This window comes from Mesoplodon bidens, assembly GCF_964165515.1.
Source record: "Mesoplodon bidens genome assembly, chromosome: 3".
NCBI lineage: Eukaryota > Metazoa > Chordata > Mammalia > Artiodactyla > Ziphiidae > Mesoplodon > Mesoplodon bidens.
Window position 1 is genome coordinate 156,933,348 of NC_138178.1, and position 6,577 is coordinate 156,939,924.

The 6,577-nt window shown below is 48.7% G+C and overlaps 1 protein-coding gene across 4 annotated transcripts in view; it reads right to left on the reverse strand.

The window, feature by feature from the left end:
* Positions 1-4,898, reverse strand: part of STON2 (stonin 2) — a 149,808-nt gene extending 144,910 nt beyond the window's left edge. For all 4 annotated transcript variants that reach the window (XM_081230310.1, XM_081230309.1, XM_081230308.1 and 1 more), the window contains exon 1: positions 4,765-4,898. The gene's annotated coding sequence lies outside the window, so the exon portion shown is untranslated. The remainder of the gene's footprint in view (positions 1-4,764) is intronic.
* Between the last annotated feature and the right edge of the window lie 1,679 nt (positions 4,899-6,577).

Sequence of the window (6,577 nt, forward strand, 5' to 3'; positions counted from 1 at the left end):
CAATGCAAGGGACACGGGTTCGAGCCCTGGTCCAGGAAGATCCCACATGCCGCAGAGCAACTAAGCCCGCATGCCACAACTACTGAGCCTGCACTCTAGAGCCCACGAGCCACAACTACTGAGCCCGCGTGCTACAACTACTGAAGCCCGCGAGCCTAGAGCCCGCGCTCCGCAACAGGAGAAGCCACCGCAATGAGAAGCCCGCGCACCTCAACGAAGAGTAGCCCCCACTCACCACAACTAGAGAAAGCCCGTGCACAGCAATGAAGACCCAATGCAGCCAAAAAATAAATAAATAAAATAAATAAATTTATTTTAAAAAAATCTTTATTAGGAAAAGGATCTTTTCAAATCTCACTGACTTCGCATTATAGCTTAGGCCCACCGTGACATTTCTTACTTTATACAAATTTAATAGGCATAGAATTTCCAGTATATTCAACACCCCAATGGACCATTTTACACTCATGCCACCTTGAAACAAATACTGTAACCTGCTAGCTAGCACTCAAAATGTTGACCCTGAAAGTATTTCATTCATTCACATGGTGTCTGTTGGGCAGGCATATCACTGATTATCTAGACCCCAGTAGAGTTCAAACTTTTGTCACATCCAAGATTGAGAAAAATACAGTAAAAAGAAAACAAACCCTCACGATGCTTTATTTCTTGTGTCACGTTGTACACGCCAACATATTTTCTCCTTAACGTCTGATCCTGGAATGCTCTCTCATTACAGGAGCAGTGAGTCACAGCTAAGGGAACTGTCACAACTTGCGCCAACCATTAGTATAAGCCAAACCATGGATGACTTTGGGTTCTCAGGGGGTTATTTATCTAAGGGGGTTGATCACAATTTGCATGATCATACGGTACAGATGTTTATTCGCAAACGTGACCTCAAGAGAAGAGAGCAATTTCTTGGTCTGACTACTTTAAAATTCAGCCACATGTCCACCCAGTGGGCCAACCCAGCTCCAAAAGATATCAGAACTGGGATGACAAGCAGTGAGATGGATCAGGGTGGGAAATACACTGGCCGACTTGAGTGCAAGGTCTGGAAGCAGGCAATGTGCTCGCTGACAGGGAGTCAGGGTAGAATTACAAGGGAGGGGATAAAACAGCACTTGTACACTTCTTACCTCTCAGAATCTGAGCTTTTTTCATTTCCTCACTGTGAGAACTGCATCTGCAATTCAATAGAAACCTAGAGACTCAGTCACTCTTACAGACCCCACTGTTTGTGGCCAGAGCCAGCCTTCAGCAAAACTGCTACAGGGATTATGCTGGGACCTTCCAGATTTTTTTCCTCCTTCCATGAGGCCCTTCTATTCCGGCCTTTCCCTCAACTATGTCTTAATTTCTCCCTTTAATTCAGTGGTTTTCAAAGTGTGGTCTCTAGACCAGCAGCATCAATATCACCTGAGCACCCCTCAGAAATGCTCGTTCCCAGGCCGACTGGTTCAGAGACTCTGGGGGTGGGGCCCAGAAATCTGCATTTTTTCAAGCCCTTTAGGTGATTCTAATGCACCCTAAACTTTGCAAACAGCTGCTTTAGGTGACAATTATAAAATAAGGACTTTAAGATGAGAGAGACATCCATTTTAGGAGAAGACTTGTTAAGAAGACAAGCCACCCAAGTGCCAAATGAGCCACTTCTAGGAGTGGACTCAAGTCATGTGACAGATAGTGAGAGATCTGAGGCTGCTGTGTTAGTCCGAGCCCTCATCCTCTCTTACCTGTTAAGTCTCACCTATTTCATTCTTCCCGCTTTGCTACCAGAGATGTGTGCTCGGCCTGAACATTTGATCATACCAAACCCCAACTTAAAACCCTTCAGCATAACACAACATTGTTAATCAACCATACTTCAATTAAACAATTAAAAAAAAAAATCCTTCAGCGGCTGTTCCCTGCCCATAGGATAAAGTCCCAACCCCCTGGCACACAACCCAGGGCCCTGCATCATCTGCCTCTAGGACACCTTCCTGGCCTTGTTTCCTTCGGCACGTTCCTTCCAAATCAGCTCTGCCTCACGGGTTTGCAGGAGGCTTATGAGTCCCCATGCCACTGACATCATTTTTGGCCATGTGACTTACCCTGGCCAACAGCATGAGAACTACTACTTCTGAGCAGACATTAAGTACTATAATAGTTTTGCTCTGTCATGTTCTCTTTTACTCCCTTTCCCATAAACAAGATTAGTTATTGTCCCAGAAACAGGCTGCTTCTTAAGCCTTAATAGACCCCCAAATGAAGACAGATGAGGACCAGAACCAAGAGTGACCTACCCTGGACATGCAGCATATGTGAGAAATAAACTTTGGTGGTTGTAAGCCACTGAGATTTGGGGGATATTTGTTTATCTTGCCTAAGATGACTATTATAGCACTTCGATATCCCATATCCTCTCTGTCTGGACTTCTCCCCTCTGCTCTACCCTTCCTTCTAATCCCACCTCAACTCTGTCTGCACAAGAGAACTGCTCATTAGTCTACACTCAGCTCAAGTGTATCCCCTCAGTAAAGTCTTTTTTTTTTTTTTCTTTCCCAGGTACAGCTGATCATTCTCACCTTGCGGACCTCCTCTGCATGCTACAGATCTATAACTACATGCCTGGAACGGTGCTGGGAGCTTTCTATTCATTAGCACCATCCTTAGAACTCATCCAAAAAAAATGTTTTTTTGAGTCCTCATTTTACAACGTGAGAGACTTTGGCTCAGATAAACAAAGCAACTTGTCCAAGTTTCCCAGCCATCAGCCACAGAGACAGAGTTCTCACCAGGGGTGGGTCTGGCTCTGAACTCAGCAATCTTTCCCCTGCCCCACGCGTTTCTCTCCCTCCTCCAGCATGAAGCTTTCAAATCCTCCCACTCAGGTGAAGAGAGTAGGTCTCCTCATCAACACCTGAAAAGGCTGGTGAATTAATTTGACACTTGAAAGATTTGCATCTGGAAGTGGGCTCCTTACCCTCTGAGAAGATAATCACTATCTCTAAGTGGATGTATTTATTCTAAGCCTCCTGGCAAATGCGCTGGAGACCCTAGGAGAACTGGGGCCCTTTGTCTGTGCCCTTTCCCCAGGTCCCAGGTTATGGGGGTAATGTGGTGGAAAAGACAGTTTCCCACTAACATCACCCTAGAGAATTTTTGGTAAGGTCCTTTTGGGTTTGTTAGAGGGTAGGAAGCAAGTAAGTAGTGGAAGGCTCAGAAATCCAACAAGTCTGATACACATTGATACTTTAGCTTTTAAAAAGACAAATTCATGGAGTGAAACGTTTATGTGACTTTTCAAATTAAACAAGGAAAGTGACACAGTGGCAAAGAACTGAACCAGACCACCCAGGTAGGAAACGAAAAAAAAAAAATCGCCTAAGGTGGGAAGTGCAACTTTGGGTTTCTGTGAGCTGCTGGCATTTTGTTGTGTGGTTGGGCTGTTTGTTTGTTCTTCTTTTCTTCTCTCTCTCTCTTTTTAAACTTTACTTGTTTAAGGGAGGAGTAGGAAGTATAAGAACCTTCACAGTTTCCCCCCAAATCAGCGATATTAATGAAAGATTCAACAAAGTACCATGATATTCTTTTCACAGAACATTCATACCATTTTTTTCCGAATGTTACAAAGTTTTCTGTTACTAATTGGAATCCATTTCTCTCTCACCATTCCAATGAAGGTTTTTTGGGGTTTTTTTAATCCCTCAAAGGATACAGGACCTTTAAATGATACCATCCTTAACATTATTAACAGTATTTTTCCCCTTCAAGTGTAAAAAGCTGTTCGGAGCTCCAAATAGTCACTGGGCCGGTTTGGACACGTCTGATTTACTCTTTATAAGACCATCCACTCCGTGTAATAAATACTAAGAGCCAGCGTTTATTGAGTACTTAGCGCTGTCCTGAGTGTTTTTCAGCATTGGCTCATTTACTCCTCAAAACAACGCTATCAGGCAGGTAAAAGCATTGTCGTGCTTTACAGACTAGAAGAATGAGGCACACAGAGCACGAAGGACCTGCCTAAGAGAAAAAGAGACAGGCAGAAGCCACTAGCTGCACAAGAGCACAGTTAATGATTCACTCACAGCCCTCGGGCAGCTCCTTTTAGTAGAGGCTGCAACACACGGACACACACACACACACCACATCAACTCTCTTCATCTCAGCGAGAGGCGGGTGTCCTGCAAATTACTTGGCAACGCGAGGAGGAAACTCCATCCAAAGCCCGGGTCCGCCGGGTCCAGGCCGCCTCTGGGCGCTGTCCAGCGGGCAGCGCGCCTGAGAGGCCAGGCTGGGGTCCTGTCTCCGGACAGCCCGAAAGTGGGGCAGAATGCCAAACCGGGATTTCTGGCGCAGGGGGGCGGGGGGGGCGGTGTTGGGGGAGAAAAGCACCGTCCGCAAGGACACCTGTTGTCGCCTCTCTTACTCAAGCCAATGAAGACGTCCCGGGGACCCAGATCTCGGGGAAGACGCCCACTGGCAAACAGCGTCTGTGTATGAGTGTGGGTGTCGCAGGTGTCTTGTCTTCCCCCTCTCCACCCCCGCCCGCCTTAGGCCGACTCACCTCACTCCCACTCATCCCTGGACGCCGGCGGCTGGTGGAAACGCGTCTCCCGGGGGCTCCGGCCGAGGTACGCGCCGGGACGCTAGGGGCTCGGGCAGCGCCAGCGGCGCTAGGACCTAGCGGCCAGCTCGCCCCCCGCCCGCTCCACCTGCGGGGACCATCTCCCCGGGCACGCTCTCCCTCCCCGTGCGGGGCGCGGGCTTGGTTACCTGTGACGCCGCCCGCAGGGTCCAGAGAGTCGGCCGGAAGGTCGCCGCGGCAAAGCGGACTGGGCTGGCCCGGGGCTCCCGGTCCGCAATGCTCCTCTCGCCGCCCTCCCTCCCAGGCAGCCCTGCCGCCCGCTCCACAGTCTGAGCTCGCTCTGCGCCCGCCAGCTCCCGGCGCCGCTCCCGCCGCTCCTGATTGGCCGCAGCGCGCGCCCGAGCTGCGCCCTGATTGGGCAGCCGGGAGCCGGGGAGGTGGGGCGGGCCGGGAACCGACTGGACCTGCTCCCGGCGACCCTCGCACAGCAGCCTCGCGTCTCCGGTGCACCCAGACGCCCCAATCCAGACGCTGAAACCGGGATCCTTCCCCTCCGCACGAGTGGACTCCAGGCACGGGGCGGAGCAGAAAGCGTTGCGAAGTGGCAGGGGGATGGCAGGGAGTGGAGATCGCCTAGGAGTCTCTCCCACACCGCGTGTCAAGGCAGGACAGTAGGGATCATTGCTTCTCCGGTGTCGCTCCTACATGGGGTTTTGACTTCACGTTCATTTAATACTTTTACTATAAAAACGGCGTAGGACGCAGGGCAGTAGCTTATAAACAGTGGGCGCCAAACTGTGTTCGTGGACTCAAATCGTACTTGACACGCAATCTTTTGTGGTGCAACCAGAGCTTGCAAAGAGTAAGCGACTTGTCCAAGGTCCTAATCACGTTAACAAATTATTAAGGACGAGAAGGACGACTAGATCTTCCTTTACAAGGAGTTTATACCTAGCGAGGGAGATGGGCCTGAATAATAACAATAACAACAACATCAACCCAAACGTTTCCGTGACGCATATTATTTGCCAGTCACTTTTCCAAGTATTTTACATATATTAATTCAGAAATACAGGAAACATCTGTCATAAGGATGTCCACATGTCCCGTGTGGACAAGTGACATCAGCTCTGAGTATGGAGAGATTTTCATCTGGAAGACACACTCATTAACTCCACACTGCTACGGAGAGGCACAAGTTAGAATGGAGAGGAATTGTTGGGAATAAAATTATTCCCATCTTCATTTCTTCTTGCATTTCATAGTCTTTAGTCCTCCCAACATTTTCTCCCACCTGCAATGAACCTTTCTAAAGACTAAAAACAACCACTGTAAATCAGGGTGCTCCCAGATAGACAATGAGTGGAAATAAATAGTAGTTTCTATTTCAGGAACTTTGTCTTTGGTTGCAGTAATGTCTTTTTGACAGCAAGTATGTAACCATTTTCCTGCAGGTATTTCCCCCAGTTCTAGCTTCCTATGTTGACAGAACCCTTGGGTGAGAAATTTAGTTTGATAAAGAAGATAAAAGAGGGCTTCCCTGGTGGCGCAGTGGTTGGGGGTCCGCCTGCCGATGTGGGGGACAGGGGTTCGTGCCACAGTCCGGGGGGGTCCCACGTGCCGCGGAGCGGCTGGGCCCGTGAGCCATGGCCGCTGGGCCTGTGTGTCCGGAGCCTGTGCTCCGCAGCAGGAGAGGCCACAGCAGTGAGAGGCCCGCGTACCGGGGGGAAAAAAAAAAAAAAAAAAAGAAGAAGAAGAAGATAAAAGACCCTAGTGAAAACCAGCTTGACCCATTCTAAACAGCCTGATTTTTGCCCTCGCGTGAGCTGAAAGACATTTACTTTGAGAAGCCCAAGACCCCTGGAGAAAATTAGCTCCGTTTTCTCCAGTTTATATCAATGGACAATCAATTCACTTTATATTGAAAAGATGTACTGGGCATAAGCGAAGCCTAAGCCTCACGTGGTAAAAACCTGAGGGCACAAAAGATTGTATGAGGAA